The 22333-nt window shown below is 39.3% G+C and overlaps 1 protein-coding gene across 6 annotated transcripts in view; it reads right to left on the bottom strand.

The window, feature by feature from the left end:
• The window catches only part of NDST2 (N-deacetylase and N-sulfotransferase 2), a 128054-nt gene that overhangs the window by 42006 nt on the left and 63715 nt on the right, over positions 1–22333 (bottom strand). For 5 of the 6 annotated variants that reach the window (XM_021548891.2, XM_021548854.2, XM_021548874.3 and 2 more), the window contains one exon: positions 8188–8247. The gene's annotated coding sequence lies outside the window, so the exon portion shown is untranslated. Of the gene's footprint in view, positions 1–3267; positions 3978–8187; positions 8248–22333 lie in introns of those variants that run through there. The other variant, XM_077784583.1, reaches the window with a different exon arrangement.

The raw sequence follows: 22333 nt of genomic DNA, 5'->3' as shown, positions 1-22333 counted from the left end.
AGACCTTAATACAATGGAATTCTACAGGGTAGTAGAGAGCACTCTGGAAGAGGCCTGAATGTCACTGATTCATCAAGTGCCATCTCTGTTATAAAGTGAAAAAAGCACCTCCTTAAAATTTTATCCTGACAATAACTAACTAAAAGCTAAAATCAAAAACAAGGGTCAAGTACCAGGCTCTTGGGTTGACCTACTATGATTTAACCTGCTTTTGTACAATGTCCAGCTTTAAGGTCTGCCTCAAAGATATTTCCTACTGTCTCATTCTTTTGGCAGGACCAAAATAAAACCACTGGAAGCTAAGGTAGAAAATGTTCTAAAATGTTTATTAAGAGTAAATTACTCTCCTTTGGAATTAACAATAAAGCTCATTCCAAATAGGCATACAATATGTATTCTTTCTGTCCTACAATGGCACAAGGATTTGTTCTGTTTTTTAATCCTAGAAGATATATTACAAAAACATTACATTACCTTATATTACAAAAAAAAAGAGCACAAATTCTTCATTCATTTATTTAATAAGAAAAGTGAAAAAGCACTGAAGTCTTTCAGAAGGAAAAGCACATAGCCACAAAGATATTCATTGGTAAGCGGTGAATAAAAGACGAGGTGCTGAGGGATAAGGATTACACACATAAAACTAGACCTGCTATTCTAATCAATCAATGAAAGATAAATGGAAGTTAAGCACCTTTGAAAAATGTTGTTTCCACATCTAAGAGAGGAGACAATTCTCTATTTTGCCTCATTTAAAAAAAAAATCATCTCACATACATGTCATACTACAATGCAGCACTGCAAACCTGTTTGTGAACTGCAGATGGATAATGCTGACAAAAATTTTCATAGAATAATAACCTAAAACCATTAAATTTTTTAGCTCTCATCTATGCCAGTAAACAAACCCTTTCCATTCAAGCTTCAGTATGTAAACAGCAGATGTTGGAAATCTCTTGATACTCCACTAATCAGAAAGATGACAGAAAATTCTGACTCCACACAACAGAGAACCAATTTTTAGAATAACCAAGATTTTCATGATGGGTTTCCACCTTTCTCCAGTCTCCAGTGTTTTATAGACATTCAGGCTTATTGGACACTTGCTGGTATTTTTTTCAAATCTATTAGTTTAGAAAATATTAGAAAGAAGAATTACTACTGCTCCATATACATGAAGACAATTAACTTTTGCTCACTGCCTAAAGTCACAATTAACTTTTGCTACTGCATGCAGTATTTCTCTCAAAGGCTAGATTTTCTTTTCTCCATCTTCCTTAACCAAACCTCCTGCCTGTTACCATGCTCTACCAACTCCCACAACTATTCCACAGTGTCCCCTAGATCAATGGCAAGCACAGGAATAATTTAGCCCAACTGAGGTCAAGCACTGTTTAGGGGCAAGTACATGGACTATGTCTTCATGCTAGCAGGTAATTATGGTGAGATTTCAATGGTATTTTTCTACACAGTTCAGTCCTATTACCCTGCCATAACACAACAATGTAGCTCTGCACAGTGTCAGTTTGTGGTGATTGTTTCAAAAGAGCCCTGGAAATAAAGGGGGAAATTATGGATATTTTACCAGTTAACTAAAGTCTCTACTGCTGCTCAATTTAAGGACAGGCTCCCCTCACAGGCAGCTTCCCAGTCATTGGGATAACCCTGTAGGTCTTAATAACATGCCCTATGCTGACAGTGATATACAACAATGCCTTTCTGACACAACTGCATGATCTTTATATTTGCTACTCAATGGATTTTAATTACAGAGACAGCAGAGGCACAACTGCAGAATCATACAACACCAGAGCAGAGGGTCTCCACCAGAATCAGCAGACTACTTCTGAGGGGTCCAAGAACAGGTTACCAAAAAAATCAAGCCAATCCTCAGAAGTTTTAATTCCCTGTAAAGGTGTCTTTATTTTTTTATAAAAGTATCTTTATTAGGTAATTTTTTTAGATCTGTGAATTAAAACATATTTTAAAAGTAATTTTTGTGAGGGTAATGCCCAGAAAAATGAAAACAAACTCAAAATATCTAGTCATGATTCAGATGAAAGTCTCTCTTCTGTCACTGGCTGAAATCGTGCATGCAGCCAGTATCTTTCCTCTACTTCTAATACTCATATCATAATCTAAAAATCAGAACTAACAACTCAGAGCAAGAACGATGTCTTTTAGAGTCCCTGCACCTTAAGAAAAGATAATAGTTTTTACAAAAATGATAACAGTATTTGCAGTATTTCCACCTCATCGGGGTCATACTGTGTAATAGAATGATTTCTAAGATATTGATAAGACCCAAACCTCTTGCTGTGTTTTGTATCAATAGCATAAAAAAGTACATGATACCAAGGTAAGTATGTTGCAACTAAGTAGCCTTAGTTTGTGAATAACCCAATCTTGAAACATAAAAAAAAACCCCAGCAAAATCTGACTGTCCTAACAAATCTGCTAGCAGACATACTGAAATCCTAACTTCATAAAGCAGGACACTTGATAATCCTCTCTGATGCCTCTCATTTATTGAGGTATACTACAGTGTTGACTTGAATTTTCATGAAGACTTTAAACAGCTGGACAAAACAAATCTTCATGCCCTGCCATGATCAAAGGATATGTTTTTCTGTTACATGTTTTTCAAAATACCGCAGGTTTATGATGCTTTTCACACTGATTACACCTGAGAAACAGTTAAGGCCTAAATAGTTCTGGCTACCAAAACATAGTAAGACATGTGCTTGTTTAGTTCACATTCTTTGTAAATTTTTTCTTGATCAAACTTTATTTGTAAGTCATCATGACACAACAGCACTGATAGTTCTATCCAGGAACAATTCTTAAACTCCAGACAGAAACACATAATAAATTTAGAATGGTTTATGGTAATGTCCCAAGTAAGAATTTCTCACACATGTTCTTCAGTCACATACACTACCCCGCCTCATGCCCAGTCTACCCAGTTCACAGATCTTGTCCCCCAGGGCTCTGTCCATCTCACCAACTCAATTTAACATATTTACAGCTAGAGACAATACACAGGATATAATGTAGCCAGTCCCATAAAATCTTGAAACTTTCACTGAAGTTAGCAAAGAGCAAACATATATGTGTGTAAATTTCCCTGAAAAAAATACCAGCAAAGATAGATTACTATTTAGGTACTTAAATAGTGCACTTATTAGCTGAAAAAAAAGTTTATTTCCTTTGAGCTTCTCCATTCTTCCTCACCCAAATATTGATATAGAATATATATTACCTTACCTCTTTTATAAAAGATACTTGGGCACAAGTCAGATTTTCTAGGGATCACCAAGGAAGAAGGTAAAACTTCTCATGCAGCTTAGCAGCTGTAGAAGGGACAGAAGATTCAAGGATGCACTTAACCCAGCCAATATCTACTTGTTAACAGAAGAACAGTTTCCTCTCCTGAATTTCCTCTTTAAGGATAACAGAGCACCCCAAAACACAACGAAGTCTAGAATTAAATCCAACAAGAGCTTATTGCCTTAACAAGCCATGTGAACATTGCCAGAATGGAGGCTGGGATTAGGCTGAGAAAGGACATTGACTTTGCAGACTTGGGTAGGTAGAATATCTTCAGCTTCAATCAACTAATTTTATTTGTACATATTTTGGTAAATTTCTAGTTAGCTTGAATGTTCATGTCATCACTGGTGAAATCTACCCTACCTGAAATTCAGTCAAAGACAGCTATGTCATATTAGCCATTTTTTTTTGTTCTGGCACTGAAATAGAAAACAAGAGTGGTTCTTGAAAAGGTCCTTCTTGCCACTCTGGTTGTAGTTGATGTTGGAATTAAGAGGGGAAACAAAACAAAGCAAAACAAACAGTAAAAGGTTTGTATCCTAAAAACACACCTCTAACAGCAAGAGACAAGTGAACCACTATCCACTCCATTTGGAATGAGTGCCTATCCAACAAGACAACAATTTCTGAAGCCAGAATAAACATGTCAGTGAAAACTCTTTCCTTTTTCTTCAGCGAAACAAAGAGGCTTTGTTATTGGTACCAGTTATATAATTAAAATTCATGTGAGATGGCAGTACAGGGAACAAGCAACCTTTCATCCCATTAAGGAGCTAAACCTGAGGGCACCATCAGCCTTTGATGATGTGGACTACTCTCCCAAGTGGACCTCCACACACTCCGCCTGCACCCTGACTTAAGGCTTGGCCTGGCCCCCTGCTCTCTGCCTGGACTTTGCTGCAGGTATACCTGTCTTCAGCCTTGCCTCCACCTTTATCTCCTGGATTGACTGAGGCTGTAGGAAGCTCTTCTTCTGGAAAGATCCCTCATACATATGGTGTAACTTGAACCTAGTTCTGTCTTTGGCCCTGTCTCCTGGGTGGCCTTTGCTGCTGCTTTGTCTCCAGCCACGTCTTAAACTCCTGGACGGAACCTCCATCTTACCTGGGAGTGCCAACAAACCCTGTCACCAGGAGTCATCTCTGCCTGCCATGCTCAGACCCTGTGGAACTGTGCCCCATCAGTGGTGGCACTGCTGCACTGGGGTCACCCTTGCCTTCTGCTTGACAAGCTCCTAGCTTGTGCTGTACCCTCACAAGAGGCTGGTGCATAGTGGTTGCAGGAACAAATATTAAAAATCAATGGAAACAATATTCATCTCTTAGCTGTCAACTGCCCAGGTCTTTTCTGGGAAGCCCTCCAAGTTGTCCATAATCAAAACCTAAGTGGATTTCTGAAGCCTTTAAGCATGGCCTTCAGACAGACCTTGGCAGTTTGGTGTGGGCCTTGGACCAACAACTTTAATACCAAATACAGTAAATATCATCTGAGAGACTAACAGAGTTTTGTAATGTATTAAGCACATGAATCATTTTGTGGAAGAAGGTGAAAGAAAGGAAGAATATGAATCTGCATTTATAGAAGAAAACCTAACAATAATGTGTTAATTTCTATGTTAAGGGAGGGGAAAAGCTCTTAATGAATGCAGCATTCCTCAACCATGATATGCATTTAAAATGCATGATGAAAAGGGTGAAAAGGGTCAGAGCTAAGCCATTCAATTGACAAACGGATGATACATCCAGGAGGCAGGAACATGCCCTCACAAAGCACCCTAAGTCATGCCCTCCTGCTTTGTAATTAATTTTTTGTTTCTGTTCAGCTGTGCTCACATTTCTTGTCTTACATATCTCCAAGGCCCACTTGGGGACAAAGTATGCCTATATAGAGGAAAGGATAATGAGGTTAGTTAGTGGATATGGCTATGCAGGTTGCTAGTCTTACATGGTCTTTACACTGCATAGTGCTTACAATTTCAGATAGTTAATTAATTTTTGTATTAATCTTTAATACTTGACAGACTCATCTTCAGCAACAGCCAGTCCTTAAAATGATGTAAACTGTAACTGGCAAAAATCCACCATGAATGTGCCAGTTCTCAAACTTCAGACCAATAAGCTAATTAAAATGTTTAAAACCAAATCCTGTCCAAGCACTAGAATTCATCCCTATTGAATAAATTTGGCACAATGTCATGAAGACACAGCATTAAACAAAACTGGCACATCTCTGGAGATGTTTCAATGACAGCACCTCTTTGATAATATTACGTCAGTTCCATAGAATTTCAGAGGAACTGTTTTACTGTAACCTGCTCCAGACATGGAGATGAAGAACTGGTGACTGCAAAGGAATACCTGGCAGATAAATTCTTATTAGAACCAACTAACAAAACAGACACAGTTAGGCACCAGAGAAAGTTAAAAAATAATAGAAGAGAAAATAAGTTATTTGCCCCTCTATTTCTGCTACAACTGAACAGAGCTAAGATATCTCATAGGAAAAGAAAGACTTTTGGGAAAATAAAGTTTTTTTGAAAAGTAAGCTACAGGCATTTTGGTACTCACTTTCTGTAATTTAACTATGGGATATTGTTGGCATAGGCAGGAAACATTAAGACATTAGTCTTAAACAGTAAGTAAGTATTGCTAAGGATGAACTAACTACATAGGAGCACAAGAAAAGCCTAAATTCCACTTTTAAATTAATAATGAACTGCATGGACTACCTGGCTGTATATTCTAACTGCATGGTCCCCTTTCCATCTCCTATAATTTCTACATTTCTGCTGTCTTTCCCATTTTCTACTCTTTGTGTCAATGAAATCATTGGTGCAGTAGCAATTTACTGCAGCTGTACCTTAAGTCAAACATTGCTCTCCCTTTGCTCTTCTAGCCATGATGTCACATATACACTGGCACTAGTAGAACACATGAAGCATTCCATTAATATTTTGACTCTTTCACTTACTATAAATATCTACTAATTTCACACATGAAAATTACAGCAAATGTCTCTGGAAGTACACCACTATTCAAGCTGAGTAGAATGTTAATGTGGTCACTACACTCATTCTACTCCATCTCAAATTTTTGTTTATTTTTAAAATCTTGAGTTTGCAAACTTAGCTGCAGCTTCTTCTACCAGTTTACTCTTCACAAGAATGCACTGCAAGTATACAAATATGTATCACACATTTCAAGTTATTTTTGTTCCTTTACTAGTCTCTCTGCAAAACTGATAAAAAGTTTACAGGAGACAAGATTTAGTATTGAAATCACAGTGGAATGAGTTATGATAACAGGGCCACACCAACTACATAGGTCATACCTCTCTTCCAAAATCCTTTTATCTATCCAAGGCCTAAGGACTCATCTATGTGTCTCTAGAAAACTCAGAGTTAGGGTTGTGAAAAAGCATAAAGTTGCAGCATGAGCGGCTGCAAAAGAAAGTGGAACCTGCAAGGAAATCAGCCCGGGAAGAAATCTTTCATTTGAGTAACAGTATCAGAGCCATGACAGGAAAATAAAGGTAAAGTTCAGCTTCTGGTTGACATACAATGGAATTCAGAATTGTAGCATGTGTAGGGCTCAAAGAGCCCAAAGTCCTTGTTTCACCATATCCGCCTTTCCCCACCACCTCAGCTACTGTACACTGGAACTCGGCACTAAGCACCAGTTCTGCCATCTCCTTTCTATAAACCCAGGTGACTTGCCTAAGTCATGAGCTGCTTCATCCTCCCTTCTCTGCACCCTGATTTTCTGCACAGTTAAAGCTGTAGTGGTCTACTCATATAAAGCAATCTGAGAGATACATACAGAATTCTTTAAGGCATGCAAAAGTATTTTAATCAGATTTGTTCAGCACACATACAAAACTAAATAATCTCTGTTCTTTCCAAGAAAAAATATCTAAGAAACTTTCACTGGACCACATCATTCATCCTTCTACTGCACTGATTGTAGAAGCTTCCACTCCTAAGACAGGATTAAATCTTCTGTAAGTATATTAGCACCTAAAAATTATAAATATTACAGGAGGCTGAATCTCTGCAAGTTTTCCATCAGACAACTTGGCAGAACAGTGTTTATTCTTGCTACATTAGAGTGCAATATTCAAACATATATACTAAATAAACTCCACAAGAATAACCTTCCCTCACTATTCATCCAGACAGAAATGAGAAGGAAAAAAAAGTAGGACTCCTTTCCTTCAGCACAGAATTTTGATCAATCCAGTATTTCTATTTTTAATTTTTAATTACATTTATGATATTTCCTGTGGGTTTAAGTCATGAATGCAGTTCCAGTATGCTGGCAGCAACATAAATAGTTATTCCCAAAGGGATCTTACAGCTGTTATGCACGGGTCAGAGAGTCTGTGAAACGCAAAATCTGAAACTTTAAAAGCTTTTTAGCCCACATCCTTCCCTTTTCTTTTCAAAGGCAGAGTTAATGGATAATGAATGACACTGCCCCAAGTTTTGCCCAGAAGGTATGGAAGTAGTAACTCCATCTAAATAAAGTAATATATGGCAATAAGCGACCACCCAGTCCTATCACAGTATCGGAGTCCCAGAACTGCATCAGAAATTCCTTCCTGATCTAAATTAACTCACCTGCCACTTTATGCTGACAACTGTACAACTGAAGACCAGAGACATGAAATTGTTTCCTCTCCATCTCTTTATAGAGGGATGAAAGAGAAGTACAACTTCACACTATAGCAAAATAGTCTAGCCTCCTCCTAATCTGTCTCTTTTCTGACACGAGACTGCTCAGGAGGACTTGAGGCCTTCTCCTCACCAAATCTGGATATGTCAGTCCTTAAAAATGCAAAAGATTTTGCACCTACCTTTGGTCACAGTCTGGTAAAGGAAAAGACTCATCCGTTGCTTCACTCAGGAACAAGGTTCTGTTTTAAAATAAATAAAGAGACAAAACAAAACTTAGAACAATCTTTCCCTCTCTCTGTTCTCTAACATTAGCCTTCAGCAGTGTTGGTAAACATTTACTTAGCAGGAGCACCTTCGCTCTCCACAACCAAGGTAATGATTACGTTACACTAAACAGGGCAGGAGGACAGACTGAGGCCATGACAACAGCCATGCTGGCAATGACTAGACAATGACACAGGGCTGCACTGCAGCAGGATCAACTGGGCAAGAGTGAGAAAGAGTGGGGCAAGATGAGAAATGACAAATGCAGGGGGGTAAAAATCCCCCCAATCAACAAACCAGGAACCTGGATTTAGAACCACAAAGGAAAAAGAAGTTTACAGAACAAGCAAATTCAGTATGAGCTGAAAGAACTGGAAATGCCAGCACAATCTGAATGGGATTTCTCTCACACTTTCATTAATATTGTTGTCTTTGAAACAACCAACAAAGCAAACTATTAGATGTTACCTTCTTTAGTCTTAGCCACAGCTAAATCACTTCAGTAAAACTTCAATGGTGTGACAAAGTCTGTGTAGTCTATTCCCAAAGCCTTCACAATGAGGTATACTGTGAAACAAAAACAAGCTACCCCAAGGAGGGAGTCACACCCTCCTCCACGCCTCTGCCTGGCTGGTGATCACAGGGATGGAAGTACTTTGTGAAACCAACTATAGCTCAGGAAACGTGTGTGTGTAAACACACAGACAGGCACACAGAGCAGCTGGCCAGGGAGGGTGCCTCAAGATTCACCAACACCCTGAGGGAGGGCACAGACTAGACTGCTATAATTTTACTATACCTGTTGGACAGCCTCTGAAGTCAGATCTTTCACATCAGGTACCTCTTCAGACTTCCACAGTCCCCGATTCAGCAAAGATTCTGACCTTTGAGTTTCCAATAATCTTCAATACCTCTACAGCCAATTACTAAACAAGAACCACACTTGCTCTGCTTGTAAATATAATGAAGCACACCCAGCTCTCTACCTTCCTCACATAATTACAAGAGTAAAAGTTTCTCCTTTTTCCTGGTTAGATAAAGATTAGTTTAGTAAAAACAACCCTATACTTCTGCAGGACACAATTTTTCTCTTTTATTTTGATCCATAATTCTTATCTTCCTTCACTAAATAGTTTGAGAAGGCAGAATAAGAAGCCCTGCATGCCTGGCCTCCACAGATCCCAAAACACCAGGGTAAACATCAGAACAGCCAGATGAAACCACAAAACAACTACAGAAGATGTGAATGTCTGATTTCACTGTAAAAAGAACAGACAACTAAAGAAATTGTTTTTTCACAGAACAATCCCATGAAAGTCATTGAGAAAAAGTTATTAATTAGCAGAATGTATAAAATTCTACCCTCATGGTAGTCAGTAAGACCCACACCAACATCCAACTACTAGCATTTAATAAAAGTTTTCTATAGGGGTTGGCTCTCTGTTTCACTGCAATATATCTTGCACTCTCTGGTGTAAACTATTACCAAAGTGCTGATTTGGAACAAGATATACTATCATTCTGATCTACTTGATTTTACTTTTTAGAATACAGGAAACTTTAAAAACTCCAAAAGTATTAGCAGATTGCAAATGCAGGGGAGACACTCAGAGAGGAATAGAAGTTTCAAACAATTTTGTCTTCAGCTTTTAAAAATACAACTTACTCCTGCTTACAGAAACTCAGAAAACTGTTATAGCAAGGAGGTGAAGAAACTGCTCTTTGTGCCAATTTTCCACTAAGGCATGTCAAAACAGATACAAGTAGAAATGCAACAGAGCCTGGTAAGAAGGGAGCAGAATTGAATGCCAGCTGAATGGCATACAGGGAATTTAAACTGAATGTAATAATTGATAAGTGATTAAACACAAAAAACAGAGCAATATTATCAACCAGATAGAAAAATATATCAGTAGAATGAGACTGAGACTGGCCAAATCTGATTTCACTATAAGATTTATTTTACAGAATCTCAAATTAGAGGAGTGGTTTAAAGCAACATGAAAGGGATTACACTGTTGTCATTTCCACAGAAAGCCAAGTGAGGTGGCAAAAAACTTACCTAACAATTTCCCATTTCCCTCCATACATACTCTTGTGCCTATGTCATCCCTGAGAAGCAAACAGATCTGTAAGTTTGCAAAGCTGTCAGCACCAAGTGTACATTACCACCATTATCAACAGCTGCTTAATACCAGCTCCCAAATGCTGAACAGAAGAGGCAACCCCACATTTCATCTCTAGGCATCAAAGCATTTACTAATGGAAATGAAACTCCGCCTAGCACACAATTAAATGATTTTGGAAGGATGTCATTAACTCTAGAAGCATCATATCTTTTCCCATGTTTGTATTTACTTGCAAATGTACCACCCATAACAGTGGAGTGGGAAAGCTCAGGAGCTTGTGTGCCAGTCAGGCAGGCTCCTGCAGGAGCTCCTGTTAGTCAGGGTGTGCACCATACAGAGACTCAATAAGCAGTGACATTTGTATTCCTGACTGTCTTATTTCTTCAAACACCAGTCACACTGGAAGTTTCACTTTACTTTTTCACTCCAAAATAAAGACCAAATCTCAGTATAAAAGATGCTGTTTGGAAATCCCATGACACATATGAGAGCATGTGTGTGGTCCCCCTTCACCATTACGAGATTAAACATCTTTCAGGAAAATGAGAAGAGTGCTTGGTTTTAAGCATAAGAACCTTAATATTTACACTAATAAAATATAACAGGGTCCTCTTAGTCAGAAGAATAGTATTCACACGGGAGCCCAACCAGGCAGAACTATTTTCCCATGAAGATCTTATCCTCAGTCTGGGCAAACAATCCAAGTCACACTAGACAGACAACAGTTCTACCCTGTATGTCTCTGTAGTAATTACACCAAAGAAAAATTACTGTCCTTAGCTTAAAGGACAGTATTAATTATTTTAACAGCTCAAAGCACAGTGAAAATATATAATGATAAAGCATACATGGGGAAAAGAGAACATAGCTTGATATAGTCAAAATATGCAAATATTTACAGGAATACAAGAAGAGAAAGAAATACAGAAATAGAGAGTAGGACACATTTACCAAATGGTGGAAATTTTAGTTAATTGCTGCAAAAAAAAATATAATTCAGAATAAAAACCACAACCACCTAACGTCTGTATTTCTTGTGCAGTTTTACAGTTTGAAGCTGCAAAAAGATGAGCAAAGACAGGGTTAGCTTTCTAGTGGTTACAGGAAGCAAGGATGGATGGAGTGCAGTAATCAAACTGGAAAAAAGGAAAAGATACATAGAGAAGGAGAAGAGGAAAGACAAAGCTATCTGGGAATGAGTGAAACCAAGGAACAATTATCAGAAAATATTACATAAAAATATGCTTAAGAAAAAGGACCATGCAGAAAACTGCATTCACTGCCAGAATCTCCAAACAAGTGAAGGAAATGGAAACGAGGTAGCAAGGATGTACTTGAAATAGTTAATTAAGGACATCAGACATCAAAACATATGATGTGTTGCATTGACATTTATTTGAGACTACACCTGAAATATTGCATCCAGCTCTGGAATATCCAGTACAGGAAGGACATCGACCTGTTAGAGCAATTTCAAAAGTTGGGGGACCACCAAGATGATTAGAGGGATGGAGCACTTTGCTGTGAGGAAAAACTAAGAGAATTGTGACTGTTCAGCCTGGAAAACTGAAAATTTGGGGTGACCTAACTGTGGCCTTCCTGTACCTGAAAGCAGTCTATAAAGAAACATGGAGAGAGACTACTTACAAGGTCATACAGTGACAAGACATAGGGGAATGGCTTCAAACAGATTAGGTTTGAAGGAGTAGAGTAGTAGGAGGAAGTAGTAGGAGGAGATTCTTTACTGTGAGAGTGGCAAGGCACTGGAACAGTGCGGCTCAGAGAAGCTGAGGATGTTCCATCCTTGGAAGTGTTCAAGGCCAGGTTGGATGGGGCTCTGAGCAACCTGATCTAGGTAGAAGGTGTCCCTGTCCATGGCAGAAGGGTTGGAATGAGATGATCTTTGAGGCCCCTTCCATTCTGTGATTCCATGATAGTTCCTTTATTACTCATTCACGTACATCCAGCAAAATTGTTTTAGGAAGGGAAATGTTCTCTGAGACACACTGAAGCTCTCAAGTGAACTTGTACTTTTCACAAGAGAAAGCAGTCTAATTTTCAAAATTCTAGATCTGATCTCTTAAATTTCTCCTCTTCCTCTTGTATGAGGAGTTGTCTTTAATGTAATTCACCAGCAAATTTTTTCACAATAGAAGAAAAAAGCAGAACCATCTGATGAAAGAGAAGCATCAAGGTCACAGCACTCAGCCTGCCAGAATTCAAGAAGTGTCTGGCTAACATTCTCAGGCCCTATGATGTGATTCTTAGGGCTCTCCTGTGCAGAGTCAGGAGTTGGACTTTGATTGTACTTGTGGGTCTCTTCCAACTCAGAATATTCCAAGATTTTATGATCACTTTGATAATCTAAAGCAAACGGCTTAGTACAGTTCAACATTCATCCAAAGCCCTGCTTCAGATCTCGCATGTCCTTATGGGGCATGGCCTTGCACAAAGGAAAGGATTCCTCCCTATAAGCCTATTCATGGCATGAAGGGCAGAAGGCCCAGGCCCTGTCTGACATCAGCATGATTGTGCTTGCTTGCAACCACGCTGCTCTGAAATGCCCATGATCCTGACTGCTCCAGCAGTCTGATTTTCAGAAAGGCCAATGCAAGCAGTGAAGTGTTAAAAGAGTAATGCTGTCTTTACTTCTGCCCTTTTCTCTCCTGCTATCAGCATAGCTGTATGCCACTAGACAAGCAAAAAAGCAAACTAACTGCAGTCAAGGTCAATGGGGAAAAAGCTATCAGTAGCCTTCTTCCCAGTGCTACAACGTAGCAGCTAAAATCATGCCACCTTTGTGAGAAGAAATTTGTAAAGAAAGGGGGAAAGACTAAAATATTACAAGAAGATCTCTCCTAGTTCTTGTTTTTGCTCTCATCAGGTGGTAAGAAGGAAGCAGCCTTCTCAGCTGATTAAGCTCCATTGCTACTATTCTCTCTTACTCTCCACTCCCACCCTTTCTTTGTGACTGTTTCTTAATGAGCAGAGTCCTGAAGAAGGAACAACTATGATTTTTGTATTAGATAGATAAATCTTGAATGACTGTCAGTTTCCATCCTGCCACAGAGCCACTGCCTCCTGGCAGCAATGATGTAATTAAGTTGATAGCATTGAGTATTCTCTGAATTACTGGGTTAAAGTCGCACAGCACTGTATTTAAACCTTTCACCCCATTCTGATAATTTAAACAATTCTGCTAATGGCTTGTTTAGGCTAATCCTCCTCAAAGCATTCCAAATTAAGAGCACCCGAAAGGACTGAAGGCACCTAGTTTGGTACTTGTCTTTCTCTGGTCCTAGTAAACCATGGCTCACACAGTCAAAGCAATGCTTTATCCCTCTGCACCTGTCACAAAGCCATCACTTTCTTAAGAAAAATAGCATTAAAAAAATCAGCAAATAAATAACCACATTCATGAAAGACAATCATGTGTTATGTTTCCTGACAGCCTGAAAACACCTAGGTGCCCAAATCCCACAGGGATGAACTTAATGTCAACCAAAAGCTATGTAAAAGTTTTGTACCTAAATGGTGACCTCCAGTGAAGCTGACAGCCACTATGGAGAATTTGAAAAGGATAATTTGCTTCTCTCATGTTATTCTTCTATTAAATAAAGAAAACTAAGTCATAGCCTGTAAACTTTATGTTTTTGCTTTATCACTGTCAATATTTGATCTGGACAGTGTTGCCTCTTCAGGCTCCTTACACTTACTTTCATCTCTGTCTTTTAACATAAATAATGTGCACTCTATATTGCAGAGAAAATTCCTTCAATATGTCAGATGCTGTTGGGAAAAGAAGTATAAACAGTTCCTTGCTTAACACCTCACCCATGGGCCTATAATTATATGAATCTGCAATTCTAAATTATGACACCCCCACTTAGGAATTAATTAAAACTAGAATTAACATTGTTCATTTTTATAAAGGAGGAAGCCAATAAAACAAAAAATCTATACACAAATATAACATATAAAATACATTTGATATGATAGTAAAAACACACAATAAAGAAAATGGACTTTTGCCCATAATTCAATGTAAATCTGCTGTTTAAGCAACTTTCTTTGTATGCAAATTGAAGTTCATAGTAGTAACCTCCAAGATGCCCAAAAAGTGGCCATACCACAATTGGCTGTACAGAAAAGAATGTGTAATGAAAAGAAATACTGAATCCAATAAACTAAGTAAAAAATTACAGATAGTTTTCCTGGGTACAAACACACAGAGCTGAATGAAATCCAAATCTGGAAGAGTAAGTATAATATCTTGAAACCAAATTGGGCAAGACTTGTTCCAGATTGCCTGTATTCACACCTGTTTTATTTCCATACATGGAACAGATAAAACAGGTTAAAAAAAAATCATGCTTTTAGGGGAATGAAGGGAAAGAAGAAATTAAAACTTCCTACCCAATTACTTTTTACATACTTGCTTAATGTTCAGCCCTAAAATCAGCTTAGAATGCTCAAAAATAGACGTATCTTCAGATTTTCCTCACACTTCAGGAACCATGGCCTTTTTTCTCTTTCCACAGAGTCTTCTCAGGATTGGCTCCTTACTGCTACTACTTTCCAAAATGCCCAAATACCTGATTGCTGATGATTAAGACTGCAGGTGCAGTCAGTTGATACACAAATGTTGAACAGACTGTTCCCTCCTCCCTCGGGGCTCCCAATTGTCACTGAGGTTGACTGTGTAAATGCTCAAACCATCACCAAACCTTCCCACATTTGGAAATAGATACATGATCCACCAAGAGAAGTCTCCGTTACCATATATGTTTGTTTGGAAGTATATTTAAAGACACTATTTTACCCTATCATTCCTGTTCCTTTATGTTTTCTGGCATGCAGAGGTAAAACAATCTGCTGCACAAACCTATTTTGAAAGACTACAAATGATGCAGTTGCTTGATCCTACTGTACGTTATGCCTGGAAAAAAGAATCTTTGCATAAATCAGTAATCATGAGACAATAATACAGATTTTGGCTACTGAGAGAGCGGTGACAGAACAATCTGAGAAGAGCATTATCAATTCTCTCAATGCTAAAGGTACAAGGACTTGGCTGCATCATTTTACTTGATTTTTTGAAGTAATCAATCTGAATGTGGTTGAATTGTAAGGAAGAATGACATCTGAAAAAAGGTATATATGATCAACCAACCTGAGTTCAAGGAACACCAGAAATGCTTTTGAGATTAGCAGTCAGAAAAGCCTGCAGATTCTCTAGGACACTGGGTTATGATCAGGGAGAAGTGTCAGTACTTACAGATTGACTCATGGAAGCACAACTAGAGCAGCTCTGAGTGGCATTGTTTGAGAGCCACTGACCCAGAAAGGCACTAAAGTAAAGCTGTACGTAACACTCCCAATGCAGGCAGCACTCAGCTCTGTGCTCGTTTGCTGGCAGGGAAACACTGCATGAAGCTCCACAACTTCATAGTTCACATAAACAGCTAAAGAAGCTTTTGTGCTTGCAATGAAATGAACATTTCTGCTCACTGTCTTAATTTCCTTTCATATCTCAAGTAAAAGCTCTCTGCTGCCATCCTTCTTTCTCTTCCCCTGTCTTATTCTATCCTTTCACAGTAATTCTGAGTCAATCAAATGAAATTCCTTGTGTTTTCATGCAAACATCTGACTTTCCTGGCTTCAATGGAATCGCAGCAAAGGCCCCCCTCCCACTCCTCTCATCCCAAGACATGGAAGCATGCACAACTTTCCCTGAGCATCATTTCAGAATAAGGCCACACTTGTGTTTTTAAGAGAGGCATCCAGCCAGCTGGAGGTTTCTTTATGGCTTCCCTAAGTGAAAAGCCTTTTAGACTTGCAGACTGAGCCAAAACCTTGACCTACCATGCCCTTGTGGGGCCAACAACATTCTTTCACTACTTGAGAGAGAAAGTACATGAACTGTCAGTTTGGACAATGCACTCAGGCACATGGTGGGATTCTTGGGGTATCCTGCACAGAGACAGGAGTTGGACTTGTTGATCCTGATGGGTCCCCTCTAAGTCAGCATATTCTGCTATTTTATTTTACTCTATATAAAAATCATGCAACATGGCAAGCGAGTATTATCACTGTATGACACTATCACTGTTTCAGTAAAAAAAACAAAGAAAGGTCCCATGTACAGGGCAAATATTTTTAAAGACTTTGAATCAACTCTGCTCCATTTTAAGGCACAAAAAATATTTGAAAGCAGAAGATTTGGTTTGAGTTTCAGAAGACATTCAAGTGTCAGTGTGAGAATCTGATCAAATGCTTTTTCAAACCATCAGAAGTATTTCCACTGAATTCAACAAGCCTGGGTCAGGATCTAAATTTATGTTATGTCAGTATTTGTACACACATTTACAGATATAAACACCATACTGTACACTGCTATCATATTTTTTTTGCATGTAATTGTCTAAGCATTACACATGAATCACAGCAAAGGGTTGGGTTTTTTAAATAATGTTAAAAAATTCCTTCTCCTCTGGGACCCAGCCATAACCTATTCTTATCTCTGTAATAACATAGATTTTCATCTCACTAATCTTCTTCCATCCTCAATACAAAAAGAGAATTTGCAAAGTGGATGACTAACCAACCCCCTTTCAGTTAAGCATCACTCTGCTTAGGTGTTTTGACACTCCTAAGCTATATTTTTCTACTCATTTTTTTGAAAACGCATGTTCCTTTTGTTTCCCTAGATGTACAACACACAAACTCAGAGGCAATGCTCCATTTGAGTTACCTCATGAATCAGTAAAAACATAAGGGGAAACTGCCTTTTCCATCCTAGCAGTGCAAACAGAAACTTGTCCAGCCTTAGATAACAAACCATCTTGCTGGTGAACTGCATAACCCTCACACTGTCCTGAACACACCCACACTCTCATGAACTAAGGCACCTGTAGATTATAAGGCTTTTCATGGGAAACCGTTCTTTTCTCATTCCTTCCCTTCATCTTAACTACCAGTCTAACCTGAATTGTGTAAACCAAAGGAAAATAATTTCCAAAATGCCAGCACTTAAACCATTTTGTACTTCCAACCACCATTTTCACCAGGCAAAGGCTCTGCCATCTTACCCTCACCCAGACTCAAGTCTAACTCAACTGTCAAAAGAACAACAGAGCTGTTCAAATACAACAGCATTTAAGCTTTATGTCAAGAGAATAGCAGAGCTCTCCCTAAAACAAGCTAAGTATAGTTTTTCTGATCTACAGGGCAGCAAAACTGAGGAAAAGAACACAAGCTTGGACACTTACCATGTCAGCAAAAGAACTGGGTATGTGAAGACACAGGAACAAAGTTCACAGGCTCTAACCATTGCCTTTTTGCCTCTGGAACACTATTTTGTGTCCAGTCAGAGCATTCCCCTAATTTTCTGCCTCCCATGGAACACAGGCCATGTTCTCTGAGATTCCTGACATAGGCCAGGGCTGGGACTGTGATGCTCTCAGAGTTGTATCTCCCAGGTGTTATCCTATATCACCACAAACATTAAATATCCAACACTAAATACAAGTCAACTCAAGTGTTTACCAAAGGGAAAGGCAGATTTTGATTTAAAAAAATCACTTCCCACTAAAAATAAAAATTCCTTCCCTTTTCTTCCTAGCACCTTCTCTCCTATTCCAGCTCACCCTCAGTTTTAATAGTTTCCCTACCAAAGAACACCCCACACTGCATCACAAAACTTAGAAAAAAATTTTTCTGCAACACAAGAAGAAAAACCTTCTTATCTAGAAGAGCACATGTAGTTCTAATAAAATCAGATTTTAGAGGTTATCAGAGCCATCTTTTCTCATTTTCAGTGGCAGCTGGATGAGAGTTTTCTGTCTCTTTCTCTGCCTTTCTTGTCTATCTCTGCAGGACTCAAGCTAATAAGCTTGCCATTAATGAAATGACTATGCCAAGGTACTGGCAGATGGTCCTACGTTCCAAGCACATCTTCGCATTCCCTCCCTCCCAGAAGTCCTAATCTATACACAGTGTAATCGCCACAAAAACATATGCTCCCTGACAGAGAGCTTCCCTCCCATTATCTTTGTACTCCAGGGGATTGCCCCTGAAACCTCAGTGACATAAAGCAACTCCCTTCCTACTCAAGCCTCAGTTTCCTATATGCCTGAATACACATTCAGGAGGTCATGGCTGAAGTACCTGTACAAGGCTTAAAATCCATATTAATCTCTCCATGATACTGCACATAGCCTAGTCCATTTCTAAGTGAAATGCACATACACAAATCCATAGTTTGTTTTTTTTTTTAAGTAATATATAGCTGATATTTCTTTTGAGCAACACTTTGTTACCGCTTTACTTACAGGTTCCTAATAACAGTGCACAAGCCTTTCTCAAAGACAAAAAGCCATAAGGGGTAATTTATTACATTGGTTACCAGGAAATCTCTTGAGCAACACTTTCACTTAAATGCTGAGTCAGTTACTAATTAGGTATCTCATATATCTTAAAATAATCTGTTTGTTTCATCTGCTGGCTCCCTTTCCCCCATCAATTTAATCAGATTATTGTGATTGATGAATTCATTAATATGGTCATTGCATCCTGAGAGCAGAGCAACTTCTACAGAGAAAGCTTCAGGAAGGAAGAGCAAATATCTCCCTTTTGCACACACAAAAGATAGCTTCGTGCAGAGGAACAAAAGAATGCTATCTGTTTCCCAGCTGTGGGAAGGGCTGCACAAAGGATATTTCCAGATACTTTGGATCACTGTGGCTGGCTCCGCTGGAGCACCTCAGAGAAGATGAGGGATATGATGGGAACAGACAGGTCACCATAATATGAAGGGTTGTTTTAGCTCTCAAAATTGACTCTAAACCTTCTGAAGCAACATTTCTTTACAGGGGAAGAGAAAATTTTTATTGTCAGTTCTTCTTTGCATTTAATCCCAGCAATACTGAATAACTTTTCCACACTGCAGACAGGGAAAAATCCCTAACAAAAAGTAGAAAAGCTTCCCTTTAATCTTTGCTGCCTCTTTCTCAACTTCAAGTTGAAAGTCTTCAAAGTAAGACCTTTTCCCATAACTCCTAACACCTCAAGTCACTGATTGTCATATGGAATAACTTCAGCTTGGTAACTCCAAACTATCTACCTTACAAAAGGTGAAAAAATTAAAAAGCTTGTTCATTTTCAAGTGAAACAAAACCAAATAGGTCTAATGCAGGCAACAGTAGACAAGAAAAAAACAGTAAGAAATATTCATTAGCCAGGAGTAAAAATAAGATAATTATGTTTCTGTATCTATTGTCATTCAAAAAATAAGGAAGCCAAAACACTTCCGACAGCACATTTCCCCAGTCTTCCCAAACACTAAAGGAAAGGAAAAAAGTAAAGAATTTGACACTTACCAGAAAAACCAGTAACTACAGAAAAGCATGCAAGAGCACTGCTGAAGTTTCCAGGAGCAAACACCTCAGGAGCTGAGGAAGACAATATAAATGACCTCTACCTGTGCTTACTAGATGTCTGAAACTGTATTCACTCTCCCTTGAGTTGTAACTTTATCTCTTTCTAACAACTTCAAAAACCAGATGAAAAACATTTATCTTAAAAACATAGTAAGACACCAAATTTCTAATGAAGAAATCTACACTCTACCTTCTGCTGTCTGTCAGAGCAACAACCAAGGTGACACTGAGCATTCGAAGATCAAAAAGGCTCTTGGTGAGCATTTCTTAAGTGAAGAATTTGGATGAGGATTACTTTGGGAGGATAGCCAGTCTGATAAATAGCAGCAAGCAAACAGGAAAAGCTACTTGTTGCAGGCAGAAATGCACAATAGGCTTCCAGAAACTAACCGAAACTAACCACACCATACATAATTAAAGCAATTTATTACAGTTACATGGCTTCACACATTTGGAAATGCATCTCTCCATTTTTAGTCTGGGAGAAGTGTGCTTATTCATGAAAACTGAAAGGAAACACGTAGTAAACAGTTTTGAAAAATTCAAGAACAATGTATGAGAACGGAACATTTGATATGGCATTATCTTGCAAATGTCTCCAAATTCCTCTCTGGTCACTGTGTGGGCAGCACATTCCCAGGACAGAGAGCAGGGTAGGCGGGAGAGAGGGGACTGTAAAGCCATTCATGAACAGAATGTCGTCTTTTCCCGCTGAGGTTAGGGAGCGAGTGGAGCTGTGGCAGGCGGGAGGGAAGGGCTGTGTCCCTCAGGAGGCGAGGGCACGGGGGCACGCGGAGCCTGGCGCCCCACGGCCCGGGGGAGGCCGGCCCGAGAGCGCGGCCCCCGCCGTCCCTGCCCTGCTCGGGCCGGGCCTCCGCAATCGCTTTGGGATGTGCCAAGGACAAGCAACCATTCAAGAGGAAGGTTCGTCCATCACAGTGGAGCTCCTACGAAACAGCCAGCCCTTTCCCCATCCCCCACACAAATTAAAAAATACAAGTCCCATCGCCTAGACTTCCCCTGACGGCAGCAAAGCTCAGGGATACAGGAACAGCTCCCTGAGCCGGACGAACTGAAGAGGACGGTGGAGAGCCTGCACTCGCTGCTGGGCTGACAAACGAGGCCACCCAGCGCCACCAGAATCGGGTCTCCACACGTGTCATCACTCACCTCGCTGCTGCAAGCACTGGAGCCATCCTACATCTTCCTGCTACAGAGAACATCAGAACATGCCCCAGCATACTGCACATTAATTTTGACTGCTTAGAATGCTAGTAGAAATAGAAAATGCAGACTTCGCACTCTCTAAGGAAGGACTCTGCCCAGTATTTTACTTTCAAGCATCTTCTGCCAGCAGATCCTCCTTTCCCCCATTGACCAGTAGCCTCTGTAGCACAGGGCAGCTCTATAACCAAGGCAACGTGAGAAAGCAAAGTCTGTCTGAAGCTCTGAACACGAGGACAGATTTTGAAGCAGTGGTATGAAATAACATGCAATTGCTGACAAGTGGATGCTACGCCCTGAGTATGTGGCAGACAGCTATTAGTACAGGCTGCCTAGGGACAAACAGCACTGAATAGTGCCCACAAGGTAGGGGGCAAAGGAAAAGGGTGGGGGAAACACAGCTGGAGAATCTTGATAACTGGTTCATCTGTGCAGCCCATCATTACTCCAGGTATCCCTCACAGCTGAGGGACGTGGAAATCACAATCTGAGAAACAGCCCTGGCCCCTTTAAAAATGTTGTCCCTGTGAGAGACACAAGATGCATTCATAAGTGGTAGACTACAAAAATGGTAAAAGTGAGTGTTTGCGGTCTTCTGAGTTCAGGGTTAATTTCTGTCCCATTTTTAGACCAGTAACATCTGGGGCTCAAGAGGCTGATGTAGGATGAAGAATGATATAAAAGAGAGAGAAAATTACTCTGCCATGCAAGAAGAGAACGATCTAGCAAGCAGAACTGAAATGCAATAGAATGACAGAAGCCAACAGGCTGCAATCACAGTGGGCTACAAATCAGAATACATCACACTAATGAGGGAGGAAAAGATTTGTCATATGCAGAGGATTACAGAGAGTCTAATAAAAATATTTTCTATTAGGAGAAAAACAATCTAATTTTTACGGAAACAACTTTTATATCATACAGATCATAGTACAAAATACAGAACAGAAATTCAGAAAGAATGGCATGTAACACTGATGTAAAACAAGCTGTTTGATAAAATCGTAATACTGATGAACAGCAAATAGAACTATTTGAACTAATCAAATGTAACAGTAGAAAAAGATTTCAAAAATTTGAAGTCACAAATTATGTACTCTAAAGATACAGAAATGGTAGTGCAATGAGTTTTTGATTAATAAATCTGCTTCTGTAGCTTACAAATGAGTTCAAATGAAGGATTTGGGCTTTTGTACTGTATTCATGCAGCATCCAAAACAGCTAACACCTGACCTGTGGAGGACTCTACGCACTTTGGCAATACAAAC

This window comes from Lonchura striata, chromosome 7 (genome assembly GCF_046129695.1).
Source record: "Lonchura striata isolate bLonStr1 chromosome 7, bLonStr1.mat, whole genome shotgun sequence".
In the NCBI taxonomy this organism is placed as follows: Eukaryota; Metazoa; Chordata; class Aves; order Passeriformes; family Estrildidae; genus Lonchura; species Lonchura striata.
Note: the sequence above shows the minus strand (reverse complement) of the source record. Positions and strands in the feature narration are given on the sequence as shown.